The sequence below is a fragment of the Babylonia areolata genome, chromosome 24 (genome assembly GCF_041734735.1).
Source record: "Babylonia areolata isolate BAREFJ2019XMU chromosome 24, ASM4173473v1, whole genome shotgun sequence".
Lineage (NCBI taxonomy): Eukaryota > Metazoa > Mollusca > Gastropoda > Neogastropoda > Buccinidae > Babylonia > Babylonia areolata.
The window spans coordinates 1,157,138-1,182,137 of NC_134899.1; the positions used below are offsets into that span (position 1 = coordinate 1,157,138).

At 47.9% G+C, this 25,000-nt stretch overlaps 1 protein-coding gene across 9 annotated transcripts in view; it reads left to right on the forward strand.

Moving 5' to 3' along the window:
- Window positions 1-11,587: 11,587 nt before the first annotated feature.
- The window catches only part of LOC143299214 (uncharacterized), a 149,847-nt gene continuing 136,434 nt past the window's right edge, over window positions 11,588-25,000 (forward strand). For all 9 annotated transcript variants that reach the window (XR_013057491.1, XR_013057492.1, XR_013057493.1 and 6 more), the window contains exon 1: window positions 11,588-11,901. The gene's annotated coding sequence lies outside the window, so the exon portion shown is untranslated. The remainder of the gene's footprint in view (window positions 11,902-25,000) is intronic.

Here is a 25,000-nt window from a genome sequence, read left to right on the forward strand (position 1 = left end):
CCAGACAGAGACAACCAGACAGACAGACAGAGACAGACAGACAACCAGACAGAGACAGACAGACAACCAGACAGAGACAACCAGACAGCCAGACAGAGACAGACAGACAGACAGAGACAGACAGACAACCAGACAGAGACAACCAGACAGACAGACAGAGACAGACAGACAGACAGACAGACAGACAGACAGACAGACAGACAGACAGACAGACAGAGACAACCAGACAGACAGACAGAGACAACCAGACAGACAGACAGACAGACAACCAGACAGAGACAACCAGACAGCCAGACAGAGACAACCAGACAGACAGACAGAGACAACCAGACAGACAGACAGAGACAACCAGACAGACAGACAGACAGACAGCCAGACAGAGACAACCAGACAGACAGACAGAGACAGACAGACAGACAGACAGACAGACAGACAGCCAGACAGAGACAACCAGACAGACAGACAGAGACAGACAGACAGACAGACAGACAGACAGACAGCCAGACAGAGACAACCAGACAGACAGACAGAGACAGACAGACAGACAGACAGACAGACAGACAGACAGACAGACAGACAGAGACAACCAGACAGACAGACAGAGACAACCAGACAGACAGACAGAGACAACCAGACAGACAGACAGACAGACAACCAGACAGAGACAGACAGACAGACAGAGACAACCAGACAGACAGAGACAGACAGACAACCAGACAGAGACAGACAGACAGACAGACAGAGACAGACAGACAACCAGACAGAGACAACCAGACAGACAGACAGAGACAGACAGAGACAAACAGACAGACAGACAGAGACAGACAGACAACCAGACAGAGACAACCAGACAGACAGACAGAGACAGACAGACAACCAGACAGCCAGACAGAGACAGACAGACAGCCAGACAGAGACAACCAGACAGCCAGACAGAGACAGACAGACAGACAGACAGAGACAGACAGACAACCAGACAGAGACAACCAGACAGACAGACAGACAACCAGACAGAGACAGACAGACAACCAGACAGAGACAGACAGACAGCCAGACAGAGACAACCAGACAGACAGACAGAGACAGACAGACAACCAGACAGAGACAGACAGACAGCCAGACAGAGACAGACAGACAACCAGACAGAGACAACCAGACAGACAGACAGAGACAGACAGACAGCCAGACAGAGACAGACAGACAGCCAGACAGAGACAGACAGACAGCCAGACAGAGACAACCAGACAGACAGACAGACAACCAGACAGCCAGACAGAGACAGACAGACAGCCAGACAGAGACAACCAGACAGACAGACAGACAGACAGACAGACAGACAGAGACAACCAGACAGACAGACAGACAGACAGACAGCCAGACAGAGACAACCAGACAGAGACAGACAGCCAGACAGAGACAGACAGCCAGAGACAGACAGCCAGACAGAGACAGACAGACAGACAGCCAGACAGAGACAGACAGAGACAACCAGACAGACAGACAGACAGCCAGACAGAGACAGCCAGACAGCCAGACAGACAGCCAGACAGAGACAGACAGACAGACAGACAGACAGAGACAACCAGACAGACAGACAGACAGAGACAACCAGACAGACAGACAGACAGCCAGACAGAGACAGACAGACAGCCAGACAGCCAGCCAGACAGAGACAGACAGACAGACAGACAGAGACAACCAGACAGACAGACAGACAGAGACAACCAGACAGACAGACAGACAGACAGACAGAGACAGACAGACAGCCAGACAGACAGACAGACAGAGACAACCAGACAGTCAGACAGACAGACAGAGACAGACAGACAGACAGACAGAGACAACCAGACAGACAGACAGACAGACAGACAGACAGACAGACAGACAGACAGAGACAACCAGACAGACAGACAGACAGACAGACAGAGACAACCAGACAGACAGACAGAGACAACCAGACAGACAGACAGAGACAACCAGACAGACAGACAGACAGACAGACAGACAGACAGAGACAACCAGACAGTCAGACAGGCAGACAGAGACAGACAGACAGACACAGACAGACACAGACAGAGGTATCACTTCCTTGAGATGAGGTCAGACTGACGAGCATCGTTGACCTTTCCGGGGTCACAGGTCACCCTGACAGTTCATCCTGAACCACACAGCCAGTGAACAACATCAGCACAGACACTGACACCTCTGTCTCTTACAGCACGTGGCAAAGTAATGTCAACACAGACACTGACACCTCTGTCTCTTACAGCACGTGGCACAGACACTGACACCTCTGTCTCTTACAGCACGTGGCAACGTAATGACACACACAACAACAACATCAACACAGACACTGACACCTCTGTCTCTTACAGCACGTGGCAACGTAATGACACACACAACAACAACATCAACACAGACACTGACACCTCTGTCTCTTACAGCACGTGGCAACGTAATGACACACACAACAACAACATCAACACAGACACTGACACCTCTGTCTCTTACAGCACGTGGCACAGACACTGACACCTCTGTCTCTTACAGCACGTGGCAACGTAATGACACACACAACAACAACAACAGCTAAGCAGTCTGAATCAAACATGATATATCCTCTCTGTGTGTGTGTGTGTGTGTGTGTGTGTGTGTGTGTGTGTGTGTGTGATGTTAGTGTGTGCGAGCGTGCGTGCGTGCGTGCGTGTGTGTGTGTGTGTGTGTGTGTGTGTGTGTGTGTGTGTGTGTGTGTGCCGTGTGTGTGTGCGCGCGCGCGTGTGTGTTTGTGATGTCAGTGTGTGTGTGTGTGTGTGTGTGTGTGTGTGTGTGTGTGTGTGTGTGTGTGTGTGTGTGTGTGATGTCAGTGTGTGTGTGTGTGTGTGTGTGTGTGTGTGTGTGTGTGTGTGTGTGTGTGTGTGTGATGTCAGTGTGTGTGTGTGTGTGTGTGTGTGTGTGGAGGAGCCGAAGCAGCTTGTGAGGCAGGAAAGCTCCAGTGTGTCAGTGTTTGGTGTTGATGAAGGACAGGAAGGACACCTCAGGTCCACAGACCTGGCTTTCTGTGGCTGAGGGTTATGTTACTGCTTTTGTTTGGCTTTGAAAGAGACACAGGGAGAGAGAGAGAGGAGGGAGAGAGAGAGAGAGACAGAGAGAGAGACGGAGAGAGAGAGAGAGAGAGACAGACAGACAGACAGACAGAGAGAGACGGAGAGAGAGAGAGACAGAGAGAGACAGAGTCTGTGTGTATGTGTGTGTCTGGGTGTATGTATGTATGTGTGTGTGTGTGTGTGTGTGTGTGTGTGTGTGTGTGTGTGTGTGTGTGTGTGAGAGAAGACAAGATAAAATTCTGTATTTTCGAGGATAATAGATAAGCACTGGCGCGATGTTTTTCATCCAGTCCCCGCCCTGAAACAGGGTCTACATTACACAATACTACATTATATATGTCATTGCATGCACTACACAATGCTACTTGAAGTCATAGAATGCGAATACAATACTACATAAAGGCATAAGCATGCATGGTAATAATAACACACACACACACACACACACACACACACACACACACACAAGCACAAGCATGGTATTAATAACGACATGGGAAAAAAAACCCACACAGAACACACACACGCACTCTCTCTCTCTCTCTCTCTCTCTCTCTCTCACGCACACGCACACTTACACATACACATAAGCATACATTGTGTATGTTAAAAAATACTATAGTAATGTGAATATGAAACAGCAGGTCTGACAAAACTACACACAGCAATAACAGGGGAAGGGGGGATGCTCACTGCCAAAGGAAACATAATTCAACATATAAAATAGTATGAAAATCAAAATGTCACAGGTGAACGAGAGAGAGAGAGAGAGAGAGAGAGAGAGAGAGAGAGACAGACAGACAGACAGACAGACAGACAGAGTGAGAGGGAGACTCACAGAGAGAGAGAGAGAGAGAGAGAGAGAGGACTAAATAAAACAACAGATAACTTCATATTACATAGTACATGTGATAGGGAACAGCAGGTCAGTAAGGAAAACAAACATGCACTGTAATCATCTAATCAACACACACACACACACACGCCTAGCACGCGCGCACACACACACACATATAAATATGCAATATATATATATAGCCGTGCTATGAACCGAGTGGTATATAAGGGTACGGTACAAAAGAACTAACTGAATGATGACTGATTTACTGAATTAAAGGATAGACAAGAATCCCTGTGCACAGGCCAGGAACAAAAAGAGGCCAGTCACAAAAGGGTTATTCGATTGTTTTATTTCTACAATAGTTATTCAGAAAATAAGAATAAAGAGAAGAAGAAGAAATAAAACAGTGCAGGGATACGTAGCGATGACACTAGCCGTTGCAGGAACACACACACACACACACACACGCACACACACACACACACGCGCGCACACACACACACACTGCTTGCGACACAGCGAGAGAGAGACAGAGAGAGAGAGAGAACAGGGCCTAGCCGGTGACTGGCCAGGTGAAACGTGATCAGATGATCACCCACTCCATCAATTTATGCAAGTTAAGCGGACTGCAAAGACAATCGCGTGTGCTGCGAAGCAGATTGGCTCAAACCAGGATAAATCTGATAAGAATTGTGTTTGTTAAGGTGTTCAGTGATAGATTTCTAAATGATTCCTGAACCGATTTACGTCAGATAGGTCGCAAAAGAAAGAGCTCAACGCCTACATTCTAATAAGTATAAAATGGAGTGTTGATTATTTAAGACGAATTTATAATCTTAATTGAAGTCACCTGAATAGGGTCAGTTTCAGCGAGCTCGTCGCTGAAAATTACAAACTGCGTTAAATCAGTATAACGTAGGCCAACATAAATGGAATAGATGAAAGATGGAACTGCGACAATTCTGCCAGTCTATAGTACTTGCAGTGTACCGATCCGACAAAAGAGATATTAATTAAATATGCTGCAGAAGAAACACAGATTAGAGCTCACCCAATTGGAACATTGGTTATGGAGTGGTTGTGTGGCGAGAAGCACAAAATGACGTAAGCTTAGCGTCAGTTGAAATCTTCAGACTGACGAAGGATTAAACTGAAATTTTGAAGCACGCTTCTAACTGATTAAGGTGTGTGTCTCAGCACAACAAATATGATACTGCACTGTGAACGACTTGATTTAATAAATGTTTAAAGAATAGGTTTAGAGTGGGCTTTGCATCAAACCGGGAATGACCGCATCACACATCCTGCGGGAGTCAGTCGTTGAAAACCGGCAGGTTAGTTGCGAAAAAGCCGTCTGCTATACAGCTTGTGCGTGAAGCAGTATCTGAAGCCGAAGAGTGCTATCTGAAGCAGTATCTGAAGCTGAGCGCTTGGCTGCACACACACATATATATATATCAATCATATATATATATATATATATATCGCACCCGACAAGCTGCAACCCGGTGAAACCGGTGCTGGCAGGAGAGAAAGGGTCAACCAGTTGTCGCTACAATATGTCTCTTTCCGTTTAATTTTGCTGTGCATTGCACGTGCAATGAGTGCGCAGCAAAGTTTTGATTGGACGGTGAGCATACTGGACGTGTGAGTGAAGCTGGATGGAGTTTTCTTGGCACTGTGACCCACAAACAGCAATAGAGCACTCCCATCCTGACGCTGAGAGAGGACAGGTTCTCTGCCTCAGAACCTCTGGTTACGGGTTCGTTCCCGTATTTCGGCAACATGTCGTGTTGCATCACTGTGGTCACACACCTGCTGACCAGTGTCCAAGCGCCCCCTGGACAAGGGGCCAAGTTATGACAAATATATGGTCCCCGGCCCCCGTCTCCGTGTTTTCCACAAGCTGTTGAGGTGAGTCCACCGCCATTCCTAAATCCTGTAGTTATCTTATTTTATATAAAAAAAATACTTTCCTTGGGCTTTATTTAATTAACTTCTTGAACTTGTGTTCTGATGATCGCTATTTGTGGTCAGAACTGTTGACAGTATGTTTTCCTCTCACATGTTTTACGCCAGTGGTACGTGCGGGTATCTATCACTAGGTTACAATCTCTGAGAACGGTTTTGCTTCCATATAGGACTAACATTTACTGGGGGTGACAGAAGGGGATCCTACCTTAACTGTTATTGTTCCTCAACGAATAGTGTATATGTATATCCAGTTAGTGGGTGAGCGTTGCCTTCTTCTGATTTCAACACTTTTGTGTTTATTAGAGCCAGCTTCTTTTCGGCCATGCCGTGCCGGGGAGTTGTTGGGCTTCCTCTTCAGCCGGTGGAAGTTGTGTGTATGCGTGAGAATGCTTGTCATCCCCCTGTTCTTGTCAGTTGTGGCAATTCCAGAGCAGGGAGGTTACTCCTCCAAACCCCAGTTGATTTATTTTTTCGGTTATCTTTCTTTTCAGGTTCCCAGTGGCTAATGATTTTGTGTGTTTTCCTTTTGGTCGAATGAAGAGGGCGGTTGAACGGGGAACGGATTTTGTGTGTGGAGGCCATATTATTTTAACCCTTGCTGGGTCAGCCAAACTGCTGGGCTACGCAGGCGTCAAGCAAGAGGGAACGACCCAACGAACTCTCCAGCAATCCCCAGACCCCAAATGGAGAGCTGCATGGACTGAGTTAAGTTCGAGATTCACCGTCCGTCTAACAGCGTGTGGGATTGAGTGTGTCTGGTTCCCATCTCATTATTTCGTAGGCGGGAGATATTTTCCATTTTGTTAGTGGGTTAGGAAGGGAAAGGGTGAGGGGGGTTAGATTGTTTGTCCCCTGTATGAGTGTGTGAGAGATGTTTGTCATTATTTATTATTATTTTTTCAAATAAAGCTGTTTTTCCTTTATTATATTTGTGTGCCGAGTTCTTTCTTGACACAGTGCGACGTGAGCGCCCGTTTTGTTTTGGCTTGTCGCCTGTCCCCGGTTCCGGAGGCAGACTGTGACAAATATATATATATATATAATCATCATATCGTGCAGACATCGATACATCGAATCGACAATGGAGCAACTGGCAACTACTGCCAGAATATAACATTTGATAGAAAGAAATGAAAGAACCGAAGAAGCAAACGGAAGTAACATGCATTACAAACCAATGGAATGTTATAAAATACTTCAATTCACACACACACACACACACACACACACACACACACACACACACACACACAAACACACACACAAACACACACACACAGGTGCAATAATGAGGTGGGGGAGTGGGGGGTCCCGGGCAACCGTACACACCGAGTCAATGGGTATGAACAAAGTGGACAATACATTACACTGTCATAAGGTGGGAAAGGTCATGTTTTTTTTAAGGTAGTACGGCAGTGGTGTAGTTTGTTTCTGGGAGTGAGTTCCATGGAGTGGCGCCTGAGAAAACCAAACTGGAGTTGAACAAATCAGTTCTTGGGATTGGGATATGGACTTTTGGGGGGATTTCCTGATGAATTTCTAGAGAATTTATCAGTATTGGTGGTGCATTTCCTGTCATAATCTTGTGCATTGTTATTCCTTTGTTGTACTCTGATCTACGGATGAGAGGGAGAATATTCGCTTGTTTATAGTCTGAGTTCAATAGGGAAGTCGTTTTTAGGAGTACCAGCTTGAGCCCCCGTTTTTGAAGATTTTGTAATGGCTTCATGGTGTTGGCACTGGCGGAGTCCCATCGTGTTGATGCATAATCTATTGTAGACAAGATATGTCCCTTGAAAAAACAATTTCCGTGTGTGGAGGTCAAGGAAGTGCTTTATTTTGGACAGTTGGTGGTTCTTCTGGGCTGTCGTTTTGCAAAGGGAAGTTGGATGTAAGGAAATTTATCGATAGTGTTTTGCCTCTTTTGTCTGGTGGTGATCAACATGCATTTTGTTTTTAGTGGATGAAGAGACATGTTGTTAAGCCCATTGAACGAGTTCATTAGTATTTTCTTGTAAGTCTTTAGCAAGAGCGTTGATATCAGTTTGGGATGTGTGGATTGTATTATCCGCATAGAGTTCGCACGCGGATTTTATATGGAGAGGCAGGTCATTTATATATATTGAGAATAGTAAAGGGCCTAAAATAGACCCTTGACGAACGCCGTGGTCAAGTGCTGCTTGCGCGGTGACTGATGAACCCATTGTCACGCATTGTTGTCTGTTTGAGATATGACTGGAGTAAACTAAGACTACTGGTTGTCAGTCCATATAGTTCAAGTTTTCTAAGTAAGAGGTTATATGGTCTATCACGTCAAATGCTTTTCTGAAATTAACAAATAGAACACCGCAATATCTGTTGTCATTGATATTAGCAAGCCAGTCATCTATAAGATTGACTAATGCTGTGTGGCATGAGTGTTTTTCTCTGAAACCAGACTGAGCTGGATGTAAAAGCTCAATGACGTGAAATTGATGAGAAATATGTTTATGTGTTTTTCTAGTGGTTTCGAAAGAACAGAAAGAATTGGAAATAGTCTGATAGTTTGAAGGATCGGAGGTGTCCCCTGATTTGAATATAGGAAAAACTTTTGCTTTCTTAAATGCGTTCGGAAAGTAGTTATTGTCGATGCACAGATTATAAACGTACGTTAATGTATCCGTGATAAGTGGAGCGGCTAGTTTGAGAATTCTGCTGTCGATGCCATCCAGTCCACGGGTTCCTGTGTGTTTTAGATGGATAAGGTATTTATAAATTTCAAATACTGTTATGAGTGGAATATTTAACTTGACTGGGGTGTTCTTTTCACGACAATATAATTTTAACTTTTCAAGTTGATTCAATTTTGTCGTGACAGTAATCTGTGGTAATAACTTTCTTGGTTATTGTGGAAAAGTGTGTTTAGTCGATTCACCGAAATGCCTGTGATCAGGACTGACTTTGGCGAAGACTGTTTGTTCGTTAGTTGATTTATGGCTTGCCACACTGATTTGGAGTTCTATTTTGAGGATAATAAGTCTCGGTAATATTTCTTCTTTTCTTAGAGAGAGGAGGGGGAGGAGGAATATAATATTTACATGTAGATGTATACACATTTCTGCAGTTTCATTTTCAGTTTCAAGGCAGTATCACAGCGAGCGTACTGATCCATAATCGCTGCACCACCGTTGATTTCAAAAAGGAAACGAGCAAACGGGAGCAGAGGCCTGACTTTCGTTTAACGCACAGACCTCAACACAGAGCGCTGGTCAGTGTCCGGTGTGTTGTCCGTGCTGTCAGTGTTGTCCGTGCAGAGTCAGTCAGTGTTGTCCGTGCTGTCAGTGTTGTCCGTGCAGTCAGTCAGTGTTGTCCGTGCTGTCAGTGTTGTCAGTGTTGTCCGTGCTGTCAGTCAGTGTTGTCCGTGCTGTCAGTGTTGTCAGTGTTCTCCGTGCAGTCAGTCAGTGTTGTCCGTGCTGTCAGTGTTGTCCGTGCAGTCAGTCAGTGATGTCCGTGCAGTCAGTCAGTGATGTCCGTGCAGAGTCAGTCAGTGTTGTCCGCGCAGTCAGTGTTGTCCGTGCGGTCAATCAGTGTTGTCCGTGCAGTCAGTCAGTGTTGTCCGTGCGGTCAGTCAGTGATGTCCGTGCAGAGTCAGTCAGTGTTGTCCGTGCGGTCAGTCAGTGTTGTCCGTGCGGTCAGTCAGTGTTGTCCGTGCGGTCAGTCAGTGTTGTCCGTGCAGAGTCAGTGTTGTCCGTGCGGTCAATCAGTGTTGTCCGTGCGGCCAGTCAGTGTTGTCCGTGCAGTCAGTCAGTGTTGTCCGTGCAGAGTCAGTCAGTGTTGTCCGCGCAGTCAGTGTTGTCCGTGCGGTCAGTCAGTGTTGTCCGTGCAGTCAGTCAGTGTTGTCAGTGTTGTCCGTGCAGTCAGTGTTGTCCGTGCAGTCAGTCAGTGTTGTCCGCGCGGTCAGTCAGTGATGTCCGTGCAGTCAGTCAGTGTTGTCCGTGCAGTCAGTCAGTGGTGTCTGTGCAGTCAGTCAGTGTTGTCCGCGCGGTCAGTCAGTGTTGTCCGTGCAGAGTCAGTCAGTGATGTCAGTGTTGTCTGTGCGGTCAGTCAGTGTTGTCCGTGCAGTCAGTCAGTGTTGTCCGCGCGGTCAGTCAGTGTTGTCCGTGCAGAGTCAGTCAGTGATGTCAGTGTTGTCTGTGCGGTCAGTCAGTGTTGTCCGTGCAGTCAGTCAGTGTTGTCCGCGCGGTCAGTCAGTGTTGTCCGTGCAGTCAGTCAGTGTTGTCCGCGCGGTCAGTCAGTGTTGTCCGTGCGGTCAGTCAGTGTTGTCCGTGCAGTCAGTCAGTGTTGTCAGTGTTGTCCGTGCAGTCAGTCAGTGTTGTCCGTGCAGTCAGTCAGTGTTGTCCGCGCGGTCAGTCAGTGTTGTCCGTGCAGTCAGTCAGTGTTGTCCGCGCGGTCAGTCAGTGTTGTCCGTGCAGAGTCAGTCAGTGATGTCAGTGTTGTCTGTGCGGTCAGTCAGTGTTGTCCGTGCAGTCAGTCAGTGTTGTCCGTGCAGAGTCAGTCAGTGTTGTCCGTGCAGAGTCAGTCAGTGATGTCAGTGTCTGTGCGGTCAGTCAGTGTTGTTCGGTCAGCGATAACCACAACAATGACAACAACGACAATAACCACAACAACAACAACAACAATAACCACAACGACAACAACAACGACAATAACCACTGACAACAACAGCAACAACAACGACAATAACCACAACGACAATAACCACAACGACAACAACCACAACGACAACAACGACAATAACCACAACGAACAACGACAATAACGACAACAACGACAATAACCACAACGACAATAACCACAACAACGACAATAACCACAACGACAATAACAACAACGACAATAACCACAACGACAATAACGACAACAACGACAATAACCACAACGACAACAACGACAATAACCACAACAACAACAATAACCACAACGACAATAACCACAACCACAACAACGACAATAACCACAACAACGACAATAACCACAACGAACAACGACAATAACCACAACGACAACAACGACAATAACCACAACAACGACAACGACAATAACCACAACAACGACAATAACCACAACAACGACAATAACCACAACGAACAACGACAATAACCACAACGACAACAACGACAACAACGACAATAACCACAACGACAACAACGACAACAACGACAATAACCACAACGAACAACGACAATAACCACAACGACAACAACGACAATAACCACAACGACAACAACGACAATAACCACAACGAACAACGACAATAACCACAACGAACAACGACCATAACCACAACGAACAACGACACACAGAAAACAGAACTTTGTCCAGCGCCTGTGCATCACGTCAGGCGAGCAGCACGCGGGAGACCCAAGGCAGACAACTCGTGCATTGAAGACCCCACCCCCCACCACCACACCACTCCATCTCCCACCCACGCCCCTCCTCCCACCCCTTTCCCTCCACCCTTTAACGCAGGCGATACCTGGGGACGAACGCACGCAGGCAGGAGGCACACGCAACGCATTCACACAAAGAGCATCGAAGAGGCAATGAGAGAGAGAGAGGCGGTGTGTGTGCGTGGCTGTCACCTTGTAAGAGAGAGAGGGAGAGAGGTGGAGAGAGAGAGGTGGAGAGAGGGAGAGAGAGGGTTGGCGTGGGGAGAGCCGACTGTTGTGTGCTGTCAGCTGTCCCTGAACAACCACACTGGTGTGTGCGTGTCTTTGTAACTCACACGTGTGTGTGTGTCTGTGCACCGGGTGGTATCTGTCTGTGTGTGTGTGTCAGTGTGTGTGTGTGACCTTCTGCAAACGTGGAACAGTGGTGCTACCACTGGGTGTTCACCTTTGTCAGTGTTGGCCCCAGCCTGTGGATGCAGTGTGTCATGGATTGTAGCCTGGGTTAGGCCAGAGAGAACCTGTAGCCCACAGGAGTGGACACCGTGTGAGGAAGGTGAGTGTTAATGTGTGTGTTCACCAGTGTGATGGCTTTGAACAACGAGTACAACAACAAATCCATGTAGCGTCAGTGTGATGAATTTGTGCACGCAGGGTGTGTGTGTGTGTGTGTGTGTGTGTGTGTGTGTGAAGGAGGGTTGCTTGATGTGTGTGTGTGCACGCGTGTGTTGTGATGGAAGTGGTTTAAAAAAAAAATTATTTGAAACTCTGTAACGCCACATCAGGGTTCTACGTTTACAATATCACTTTTTAACGTAAACCAAAGTTTAGATCTCTCTCTCTCTCTCTCTCTCTCTCTCTCTCTCTCTCTGTGACACACACACACACGCTGACACACACACACGCTGACACACACACACACACACACACACACACACACACACACTGACAGACGTGCATCGTGATACCTTGCTATTTCATGACAGTAAAGCAGTTCAGTTCCCCGGGCTATAAAAATGTCATCACTATAACATCCCGTTCACAGAACCAGTTCAGCTTGATGACACAGCCAGTGAGTGGTGGTGGGGAGTGTGGTGTCTCCTGTCACTGTGCCCCCCCCCCTCTCTCCCCTCTCTATGTCAGTCATATCTTTGTGCCCCCCCCTCTCTCTCCCCTCTCTATGTCAGTCATATCTTTGTGCCCCCCCCCTCTCTCTCCCCTCTCTATGTCAGTCATATCTTTGTGCCCCCCCCCCTCTCTCTCCCCTCTCTATGTCAGTCATATCTTTGTGCCCCCCTCTCTCTCCCCTCTCTATGTCAGTCATATCTTTGTGCCCCCCCCCCTCTCTCCCCTCTCTATGTCAGTCATATCTTTGTGCCCCCCCCTCTCTCTCCCCTCTCTATGTCAGTCATATCTTTGTGCCCCCCCCCTCTCTCTCCCCTCTCTATGTCAGTCATATCTTTGTGCCCCCCTCTGTCTCCCCTCTCTATGTCAGTCATATCTTTGTGCCCCCCTCTGTCTCCCCTCTCTATGTCAGTCATATCTTTGTGCCCCCCCCCCCCCTCTCTCTCCCCTCTCTATGTCAGTCATATCTTTGTGCCCCCCTCCCCTCTCTATGTCAGTCATATCTTTGTGCCCCCCTCTCTCTCCCCTCTCTATGTCAGTCATATCTTTGTGCCCCCTCCCCTCTCTCTCCCCTCTCTATGTCAGTCATATCTTTGTGCCCCCCTCCCCTCTCTCCCCTCTCTATGTCAGTCATATCTTTGTGCCCCCTCCCCTCTCTCTCCCCTCTCTATGTCAGTCATATCTATGTGGACACATGCATGTAAGAGTTGCCATGTGGTTTTTGTCAGGATTTACTTTTCCTGACCAGTAGAAATGGGCTCGACTGGGAAGGGAAATTCCCAAGGGTTTATACCCCCCCCCCCCCCTCTGCATGCATGTCAGAGAAATCTGTTGTGACAAAACATTAATGCAATGCAATGCAATGCATACAAGTCTCGTTGTCTGTCTGTCTCTTTCTCTTCCTCATGATGTCACTGTGGCACACGGCAAGCGGACAGACAGACAGACAGACAAAACGCATGACGTGACTGTGGCACACGGTAAGCGGACAGACAGACAAAACGCATGACGTGACTGTGGCACACGGTAAGCGGACAGACAGACAGACAGACAGACAAAACGCATGATGTGACTGTGGTACACGGTAAGCGGACAGACAGACAGACAGACAAAACGCATGATGTCACTGTGGTACACGGTAAGCGGACAGACAGACAGACAGACAGACAGACAAAACGCATGTCACTGTGGTACACGGTAAGCGGACAGACAGACAGACAGACAGACAGACAGACAAAACGCATGTCACTGTGGTACACGGTAAGCGGACAGACAGACAGACAGACAGACAGACAGACAGACAAAACGCATGTCACTGTGGTACACGGTAAGCGGACAGACAGACAGACAGACAGACAGACAAAACGCATGACGTGACTGTGGTACACGGTAAGCGGACAAACAGACAGACAGACAGACAAACAGACAAAACGCATGACGTGACTGTGGTACACGGTAAGCGGACAGACAGACAGACAGACAGACAAAACGCATGACGTGACTGTGGTACACGGTAAGCGGACAGACAGACAGACAGACAGACAAAACGCATGATGTGACTGTGGTACACGGCAAGCGGACAGACAGACAGACAGACAGACAAAACGCATGACGTGACTGTGGTACACGGCAAGCGGACAGACAGACAGACAGACAAAACGCATGATGTGACTGTGGCACACGGCAAGCGGACAGACAGACAGACAGACAGACAGACAAAACGCATGATGTCACTGTGGTACACGGCAAGCGGACAGACAGACAGACAGACAGACAGACAAAACGCATGATGTCACTGTGGTACACGGCAAGCGGACAGACAGACAGACAGACAGACAGACAAAACGCATGATGTGACTGTGGCACACGGCAAGCGGACAGACAGACAAAACGCATGATGTGACTGTGGTACACGGTAAGCGGACAGACAGACAGACAGACAGACAGACAGACAGACAGACAGACAAAACGCATGATGTGACTGTGGTACACGGCAAGCGGACAGACAGACAGACAGACAGACAGACAAAACGCATGATGTCACTGTGGCACACGGCAAGCGGACAGACAGACAAAACGCATGATGTGACTGTGGTACACGGCAAGCGGACAGACAGACAGACAGACAGACAGACAAAACGCATGATGTCACTGTGTCACACGGCAAGCGGACAGACAGACAGACAGACAGACAGACAGACAAAACGCATGATGTCACTGTGGTACACGGCAAGCGGACAGACAGACAAAATGCATGCAGACACCGCGTCACGCGCCCCGCCCACACTGATCATCATTGGAGACTGTCAGCGGTGAGACGATGTCTGTACCTGTGGGTGTGAAGCTGACTGACATCCACTGACCTTTAGGGTCCACAGAGCAGTCTGTCTTCTCTGTGACGATGTCTGTACCTGTGGGTGTGAAGCTGACTGACATCCACTGACCTTTAGGGTCCACAGAGCAGTCTGTCTTCTCTGTGACGATGTCTGTACCTGTGGGTGTGAAGCTGACTGACATCCACTGACCTTTAGGGTCCACAGAGCAGTCTGCCTTCTCTGTGACGATGTCTGTACCTGTGGGTGTGAAGCTGACTGACATCCACTGACCTTTAGGGTCCACAGAGCAGTCTGTCTTCTCTGTGACGATGTCTGTACCTGTGGGTGTGAAGCTGACTGACATCCACTGACCTTTAGGGTCCCCAGAGCAGTCTGTCTTCTCTGTGACGATGTCTGTACCTGTGGGTGTGAAGCTGACTGACATCCACTGACCTTTAGGGTCCACAGAACAGTCTGCCTTCTCTGTGACGATGTCTGTACCTGTGGGTGTGAAGCTGACTGACATCCACTGACCTTTAGGGTCCCCAGAGCAGTCTGTCTTCTCTGTGACGATGTCTGTACCTGTGGGTGTGAAGCTGACTGACATCCACTGACCTTTAGGGTCCCCAGAGCAGTCTGCCTTCTCTGTGACGATGTCTGTACCTGTGGGTGTGAAGCTGACTGACATCCACTGACCTTTAGGGTCCCCAGAGCAGTCTGTCTTCTCTGCCATTGTCCCAGTGAGTGTTAATCATGAACCAGCAAAACCACAACAACACATGCACACTGACACCTAGCGAGTCACGTGCACACAGATCCTGGGAGAGAGAGAGAGAGAGAGAGAGAGAGTGAATCCATGATTGTTTTAAAGCATCCATCAGTATGGACACACCATATATCATTTCACCACTAACAGAACAGCCAGAGATAACGCGGTTATATTTATATTTCATACCCCCAGTTTGTTTAATACCAAAGTCGATGATCTCATTGTGTGTGCTGTCCCCCTTTGTTCTGATGGCCGCTGATAACAGGCTTCAAGTTCAAGTGGTTTGGAAGTCATGTGACTATTCTTCAGTTTGTGATCAAGTTATAGCATGTTAAAGAAACTTCACCCAACAGCATGCAGATGTATCTATGTGTATGCTGTTCGACATGGTTAGAAACATGAAAGGCTATTGCTACCCGTTTCCCCATCTATGTACACACTTGTGTCATATTGTGCTGTGAGGTGTGTTGTATTTTGTCATGTCATATCCTGTCTGTTCTGTCGTAGTGTGTATCGTGTCGTTTATAACACATTTCTCCACGAAAACCATGGAGTTATCATGTCCGATGCTTGTGGGTCTATGAGCTACACAGTGCAGAAAGGCAGGAGGAAGCTATAAGCACGCTACATACACACGGTGATGAATTGAAGAGAGTACCATCCACTCGTTTTGGATAGATATATATTTAAACCATTATGGTAAAAAATGGCAAAAAAGAAATAAAGACAAAGTATCTGAATGAAGAGAGAAGATGAAGTCGATTAGCCAGAAATGTACTCAGAAGAAATGTTCAGTGTGTGAGTTCCATTTCATCATTGAATCGCGTTCAAGTCTTAACTTAGAGTTCTTCAAAGTCATGGATTTCTAGGTTGTTTTCTTTGCTAAGCTACGAACACGACTAGTTTTATTGACCAGGAGAAAGGTATTAGCAGTACAAGTTACTGCGGTACTTCACTGAAATCCTGGCGGCAGCTGGTGTATATTGATCTTGATACACTGCTCATTCCCACCCCTACCCCACAAATAGCACTGGCAGCAGCGGTAATTGTCTTTTAAGAATGCTTTCCTTTTTTCACTGACGTCTTTGGTCGCTTTGTCGTTTTGTGGCTTTGCGTCAATGGCGTTTCATGGGAAACTTGAGTCTGTCTGACTGCTATTTATTGTATAGTGGTTTGTTTAGAAATTTTACAAGCTGAACTCTCTATCTCTATTTGTCTGTGCTCTCTCTCTCTCTTTCGGTGTGTGTGTGTGTGTGTGTGTGTGTGTGTGTGTGTGTTCTTGCGCGCACGTGAAAACACGTTCACGGCGGGCACACGCGCGCCTGTATGTATGTTTGCATGCCTGTATGTATGTTTGCATGCCTGTATGTATGTTTGCATGCGTTGACAATAAAATTCCCTTTGAAGGTGAGCCCCCAGAGTTTGTTTACACCTGCGGCACAAGGCGACACCTGGCGGTGAAAGACAGCTCCACGTCTTCCGTACAGCACTGTCCACAGAGCACACACTGTGCTGCCTGTATTCATATACATCTGTCTGTACGTGTGTAGCGTCACACAGCTGTGGATCAACACACTGCTTTTCTGTGGGCTCTTTCTGTGCCTTATTTTCCCTTCTCCGCACCTCCCACCCGTTCTTTCTTCAGGACGGAAAGAAAGGAAACTGGGACCGGGGCAGAAATGAAAGGAAGGAAATAAAGGAGAGGGGGGAGTGGGAGGGGGGTGGGGGGGCAGAACGGGTCTTGAATGAAAAGTGGAGGGGGAGGGGGAGAGGTGGGGGTGTTCTGAACGTCTCCTGCATGGAGGAGAGCCCCGCCTTTTCATTTTCCGTTGACTGCAAACACATCGATCAAGCCATGAAAACGATCTTCCATTTCCCGAGGCATTCTGTGATCGGTTTCAAAATGGAGATGGGCCACGATGCTTTCAACTGAAATTTTTTGACACCGTTTTTCTGGCGATGGTCTGGCAGTTTGAACCACGATGGAGACCCTGGCACAACACAGGCTGCTTTCATCAGGGGTCATTGCAGTGTGAGGTGAGGTCCAATGTTGATAGATGGATGCTTTAGAAGCTATAGTGTTAGGTAGTTTAATTCAGGAACCACTGCAGTACATGTCAATTCAGGAGCCATGGTGATATTAACATGTCGTTAACTTAAGAGTCATTGTAATAGGTTGTTATTTCAGGAGCCATTGTAACACTTATAGGTCGTTAATTTAGGAGCCAAAGTAATAGGTTGTTAATTCAGGAGCCATTGTAATACTGATAAGTCGTTAATTTAGGAACCAAAGTAATAGGTTTTAAATTCAGGAACCACTGTAATACTGATAAGTCGTTAATTTAGGAGCCAAAGTAATAGGTTGTTAATTCAGGAACCATATATATGTAAAGTAGTTCGTTGATTCGGGAGCCTTAGTAATACGTCGTTAAGTTAGGAGCCCTGGTAATACGTCGTTAAGTTAGGAGCCTTGGTAATACGTCGTTAAGTTAGGAGCCCTGGCAATACGTCGTTAAGTTAGGAGCCTTGGTAATACGTCGTTAAGTTAGGAGCCCTGGTAATACGTCGTTATGTTAGGAGCCTTGGTAATAGGTTGTTAATTCATGAACCTCAAAATAGTTAGCTGATTCAGGAGTCATAGTTATAGGTCTTTAATTCAGGAGCCGTAATAACCAATATACAGTTAATTTAGGAGCAATGATAACACATCGTTAATTTAGGAGCAATGATAACACATCGTTAATTTAGGAGCAATGATAACACATCGTTAATTTAGGAGCAACAATAACAGGTCATTAAGTTAGGAGCACTAGCATTAGGTCATCAATGTGAGAGATGATATAATAATTATAGTTGTTCAGGAGCACTAAACCCATCAGTTTGTTCAGTTGAAGAGCACTCGCCGTGACGTCCTCGACGCGGGAACATGGGCAGAGTAGAGGGGTTCAGTTACATTTCACCGGAAACACTGCCCCCCTCCCTCCGCTCCCCCCCCCTCCGGCTCCCCACCACCTTCCTCAGTCACTGCCACAGGGTTAGGAAAACACTGATGTCGGACATGGCAGTGGCTGTGGCGCCACCTGGGGTCTGTCTGTCTGTCGGTCTGTCTGTTGTCTCAGTGTCTGTCTGTTGTCTCAGTGTCTGTCTGTTGTCTCAGTGTCTGTCTGTCGGTCTGTCTGTTGTCTCAGTGTCTGTCTGTTGTCTCAGTGTCTGTCTGTCGGTCTGTCTGTTGTCTCAGTGTCTGTCTGTTGTCTCAGTGTCTGTCTGTCTGTTGTCTCAGTGTCTCAGTGTCTGTCTGTCTGTTGTCTCAGTGTCTGTCTGTCTGTTGTCTCAGTGTCTGTCTGTCTGTTGTCTCAGTGTCTGTCTGTTGTCTCAGTGTCTGTCTGTCTGTTGTCTCAGTGTCTGTCTGTCTGTTGTCTCAGTGTCTGTCTGTTGTCTCAGTGTCTGTCTGTTGTCTCAGTGTCTGTCTGTCTGTTGTCTCAGTGTCTGTCTGTCTGTTGTCTCAGTGTCTGTCTGTTGTCTCAGTGTCTGTCTGTTGTCTCAGTGTCTGTCTGTCGGTCTGTCTGTTGTCTCAGTGTCTGTCTGTTGTCTCAGTGTCTGTCTGTTGTCTCAGTGTCTGTCTGTCTGTTGTCTCAGTGTCTGTCTGTCTGTTGTCTCAGTGTCTGTCTGTTGTCTCAGTGTCTGTCTGTTGTCTCAGTGTCTGTCTGTTGTCTCAGTGTCGGTCTGTCTGTTGTCTCAGTGTCTCAGTGTCTGTCTGTCTGTTGTCTCAGTGTCTGTCTGTTGTCTCAGTGTCGGTCTGTCTGTTGTCTCAGTGTCGGTCTGTCTGTTGTCTCAGTGTCTGTCTGTTGTCTCAGTGTCTGTCTGTTGTCTCAGTGTCTGTCTGTCTGTTGTCTCAGTGTCGGTCTGTTGTCTCAGTGTCTGTCTGTCTGTTGTCTCAGTGTCTGTCTGTTGTCTCAGTGTCTGTCTGTTGTCTCAGTGTCTCAGTGTCGGTCTGTCTGTTGTCTCAGTGTCTGTCTGTTGTCTCAGTGTCGGTCTGTCTGTTGTCTCAGTGTCTGTCTGTTGTCTCAGTGTCTGTCTGTTGTCTCAGTGTCTGTCTGTTGTCTCAGTGTCTGTCTGTCTGTTGTCTCAGTGTCGGTCTGTCTGTTGTCTCAGTGTCTGTCTGTTGTCTCAGTGTCTGTCTGTTGTCTCAGTGTCTGTCTGTCGGTCTGTCTGTTGTCTCAGTGTCTGTCTGTTGTCTCAGTGTCTGTCTGTTGTCTCAGTGTCTGTCTGTTGTCTCAGTGTCTGTCTGTTGTCTCAGTGTCGGTCTGTCTGTTGTCTCAGTGTCTGTCTGTTGTCTCAGTGTCTGTCTGTTGTCTCAGTGTCTGTCTGTCTGTTGTCTCAGTGTCTGTCTGTTGTCTCAGTGTCGGTCTGTCTGTTGTCTCAGTGTCTGTCTGTTGTCTCAGTGTCTGTCTGTCTGTTGTCTCAGTGTCGGTCTGTCTGTTGTCTCAGTGTCTGTCTGTTGTCTCAGTGTCTGTCTGTTGTCTCAGTGTCTGTCTGTTGTCTCAGTGTCGGTCTGTCTGTTGTCTCAGTGTCTCAGTGTCGGTCTGTCTGTTGTCTCAGTGTCTGTCTGTTGTCTCAGTGTCTGTCTGTTGTCTCAGTGTCTGTCTGTTGTCTCAGTGTCTGTCTGTCTGTTGTCTCAGTGTCGGTCTGTCTGTTGTCTCAGTGTCTGTCTGTTGTCTCAGTGTCTGTCTGTTGTCTCAGTGTCGGTCTGTCTGTTGTCTCAGTGTCTGTCTGTCTGTTGTCTCAGTGTCTGTCTGTTGTCTCAGTGTCGGTCTGTCTGTTGTCTCAGTGTCGGTCTGTCTGTTGTCTCAGTGTCGGTCTGTCTGTTGTCTCAGTGTCTGTCTGTCTGTTGTCTCAGTGTCTGTCTGTCTGTTGTCTCAGTGTCTGTCTGTTGTCTCAGTGTCTGTCTGTTGTCTCAGTGTCGGTCTGTCTGTTGTCTCAGTGTCGGTCTGTCTGTTGTCTCAGTGTCTGTCTGTCTGTTGTCTCAGTGTCTGTCTGTTGTCTCAGTGTCGGTCTGTCTGTTGTCTCAGTGTCTGTCTGTTGTCTCAGTGTCTGTCTGTTGTCTCAGTGTCTGTCTGTCTGTCGGTCTGTCTGTTGCCTCAGTGTCGGTCTGTCTGTGAGTGCCCCCCCCCCTGTCCGACCCGCTGGTAGCCCAACAGACCTGTCCAGCTGAAGCTGAAGGCCCAGGCTGCCTGTGACTGGACCCCGGAGTGAAGGCCTCAGCCCAAGTGTAGCAGGCACGGCAGGCTGCACGGGCTTGACGCCTCTTTCCCCACTTACCTGCCCCTGCCTGTCTTCATTGCCATGCTTCCTGTTTTCCTCCCCCTTCCGGCACTGTTGCCCCGCCCCCCGCCCCCCGCCCCCTCTGCCACGCCGGTTTCGTTTTCCTTCTATCTGTCTGTCTCTGTCTCTCTTCTATCCATTCCTTCCTTCCTTCGTTCCTTCCTTCCTGCCTTCATTGCTTCCTTCCTTCCTTCCTTCCTTCATTCCATTTTCCCCCAACAGGGGATGGGGTCAGCTAGAGGGAGCGCGTTGTGTTGGTTCAGAAAGAGGCTGGAAGAGCAGGAATCCAGTGACCTCCCCTGATCATATCGAGCCAACGCACCAGGGGCTGCCTAAATAGCTTTCAGTTTAGGCTCTGGCAGTATAAAAATGTGAATAAATCATCATCATCATCACCAGGGGCTGCCTAAATAGCTTTCAGTTTAGGCTCTGGCAGTATAAAAATGTGAATAAATCATCATCATCATCACCAGGGACTCATCATCGTTTGGCAGGCGAGAAAATTCAATGATTATGTAATCGTGTTTGTATTACTGCACTGTCATGGAGAGCAGATGAGAGAGAGAGAGAGAGAGAGAGTCCACAGCTGATGCACAGTAAAAGAGCTCTATGGACAACCATTAGGTTTTAATTTCAGCTTTTCTAAACTGTAATATATTTACAGCATTGAAGTGCACAAGCTAACTATTACTGGCTGCAGTTTCTTTATCGGTTTCCTCGAAACACTGCTGATGTACGTCTGGGTATTGTTACTACCAGCAGGAAAATAAACACTGCTGATACATGTCTGGGTATTGTTACTACCAGCAGGAAAATAAACACTGCTGATACATGTCTGGGTATTGTTACTACCAGCAGGAAAATAAACACTGCTGATACATGTCTGGGTATTGTTACTACCAGCAGGAAAATAAACACTGCTGAATACATGTCTGGGTATTGTTAATACCAGCAGGAAAATAAACACTGCTGATACATGTCTGGGTATTGTTACTACCAGCAGGAAAATAAACACTGCTGATACATGTCTGGGTATTGTTACTACCAGCAGGAAAATAAACACTGCTGAATACATGTCTGGGTATTGTTAATACCAGCAGGAAAATAAACACTGCTGATGTACGTCTGGGTATTGTTACTACCAGCAGGAAAATAAACACTGCTGATACATGTCTAGGTATTGTTGATACCACCAGGAAAATAAACACTGCTGATGTACGTCTGGGTATTGTTGATACCACCAGGAAAATAAACACTGCTGATACATGTCTAGGTATTGTTGATACCACCAGGAAAATAAACACTGCTGATGTACGTCTGGGTATTGTTGATACCACCAGGAAAATAAACACTGCTGATATTTGGATATTTCTAATACCATCAAGAAACAACAACAAAAGAACAAAAAATCAAACAAACAAAAAAAAACCCCACCTTGGTGCACGTGATATGATGCATGTGATGAAGGAAATGTGAGTTTCCCCATTGATTGATCGTTTTCCTGCTAAAAGTGTCCAGCTTGATGAAGTTCACTTTCATTGTGTGCATCTGTCTAACCGGTTGATATCGCTAGTTCATCAGACAGTTGGGAAGTGTTTTTCTGCACCACACCGTGCATCTTTGGTAACACAAACGAAATGTCCACAATTACCTATAGGTAATGACTGAAGACCGAAACATGTCACAGAAATATATGTACTGCATGTCAAAGTACACATGTAGGCCAAGGTATTCATGCTCGTCAAAAGTTTAAATTACATGGTGGTTTCCTTTTGAAGTCTTTGGCCTATACAGACGTTATTAACACACAAAAATACACACTTTGAAACAGAGTCAAAGCATGTGTGATATGGTGACAAGGAATTCTTCTGCTGGTATTGATGGAACCTTAATATTGATTGAACAGTCAAAACAGGGTTGCGTGTTTTAAGCACTTCACATTATACGTGTAGCCACACAGCCATACAGCCAGATTATTGAATGGATTCCTTTCGGTTTGTGTTGAAGCCTCGTGAAATAGTCCGCAGACAGTGAATGAACTTTGAATGACAAGGGGATGTCCTGAGGTCTATGGTAATTGTGTAGTCCCAAGGGTTCTTTAGAAAGTTCTCCATACAAACGCCTGCTTTTGGTCAGGAATTTACATAGAGATCCGAATCTAAAACAAAATGACCCAATTCATGTAACAGTTGAAATCACTGAAGAGTGTTCAAGCTGTTGGTTGTCAGGTAGGGAAATATAACTCATCACACACACAAAAACGAGAAAAAAGAAAAGAAAAAAGAAAAAGAAAAAAAGATGGCGCTGCACTGTGGCGATGCGCTCTCCGGGAAAGGAAACCAGAATCACTTTGAAAAAGGGGGGCTCGGGGGGTTCCCGTTTGTGTTGGCTCCATTGAAACATGATTTGTTTGAAAACAGACACACATGTCACCGAACACACAGTTGAAAGGTTCTTGGCCCCATTGAAATATGATTTGTTAGCAAACAGACACACATGTCACCGAACACACAGTCGAAAGGCTGTTGTTCACTTCAGGTCTACACGGTCACAGCTTGCTGGGGATTAACCCTGGGGACAGGGTTCAGCTTCAGTGACCGGTGCAAAACAAGGTCTGAACGCTGAACGACCAAAGTTCGTTATGTTCATCTCTAAGGCTGGCCACGTTAACCTTTGCCCGTGTTTCTCATCCACTGAAAGCTTCAGTCAACAGTAGAACTGAATGTTGAATCAGTGCCGTTTTTCAGTGCAGAGCTTGCTGCCTTGGAATTGTTCTCCTGACTCCCAACGAAGCCAGTTAATTAGCAGACAGACAGGCAGACACCACAGGCCCAAAATATCCCCAACATTTCAGCCCATGGCCGTGACATTAAAGTCTCCGCCTCACTGACATGGAAACCCGGCGTGATGCAGCCAGGTGTCGGTGCTTGCTGAGGGGCAGGGGTGAGGAGGATACTGAGGGGCAGGGGTAAGGAGGATACTGAGGGGCAGGGGTAAGGAGGGTACTGAGGGGCAGGGGTAAGGAGGATACTGAGGGACTGAGGGGCAGGGGTAAGGAGGATACTGAGGGGCAGGGGTAAGGAGGGTACTGAGGGGCAGGGGTAAGGAGGATACTGAGGGACAGGGGTAAGGAGGAGACTGAGGGGCAGGGGTAAGGAGGGGACTGAGGGGCAGGGGCAAGGAGGGGACTGAGGGGCAGGGGCAAGGAGGGGACTGAGGGGCAGGGGCAAGGAGGGGACTGAGGGGCAGGGGCTAAGGAGGAGACTGAGGGGCAGGGGCTAAGGAGGAGACTGAGGGGCAGGGGCTAAGGAGGAGACTGAGGGGCAGGGGCTAAGGAGGAGACTGAGGGGCAGGGGCTAAGGAGGAGACTGAGGGGCAGGGGCTAAGGAGGAGACTGAGGGGCAGGGGCTAAGGAGGAGACTGAGGGGCAGGGGCTAAGGAGGAGACTGAGGGGCAGGGGCTAAGGAGGAGACTGAGGGGCAGGGGCTAAGGAGGAGACTGAGGGGCAGGGGCTAAGGAGGAGACTGAGGGGCAGGGGCTAAGGAGGAGACTGAGGGGCAGGGGCTAAGGAGGAGACTGAGGGGCAGGGGCTAAGGAGGAGACTGAGGGGCAGGGGCTAAGGAGGAGACTGAGGGGCAGGGGCTAAGGAGGAGACTGAGGGGCAGGGGCTAAGGAGGAGACTGAGGGGCAGGGGCTAAGGAGGAGACTGAGGGGCAGGGGCTAAGGAGGAGACTGAGGGGCAGGGGCTAAGGAGGAGACTGAGGGGCAGGGGCTAAGGAGGAGACTGAGGGGCAGGGGCTAAGGAGGAGACTGAGGGGCAGGGGCTAAGGAGGAGACTGAGGGGCAGGGGCTAAGGAGGAGACTGAGGGGCAGGGGCTAAGGAGGAGACTGAGGGGCAGGGGCTAAGGAGGAGACTGAGGGGCAGGGGCTAAGGAGGAGACTGAGGGGCAGGGGCTAAGGAGGAGACTGAGGGGCAGGGGCTAAGGAGGAGACTGAGGGGCAGGGGCTAAGGAGGAGACTGAGGGGCAGGGGCTAAGGAGGAGACTGAGGGGCAGGGGCTAAGGAGGAGACTGAGGGGCAGGGGCTAAGGAGGAGACTGAGGGGCAGGGGCTAAGGAGGAGACT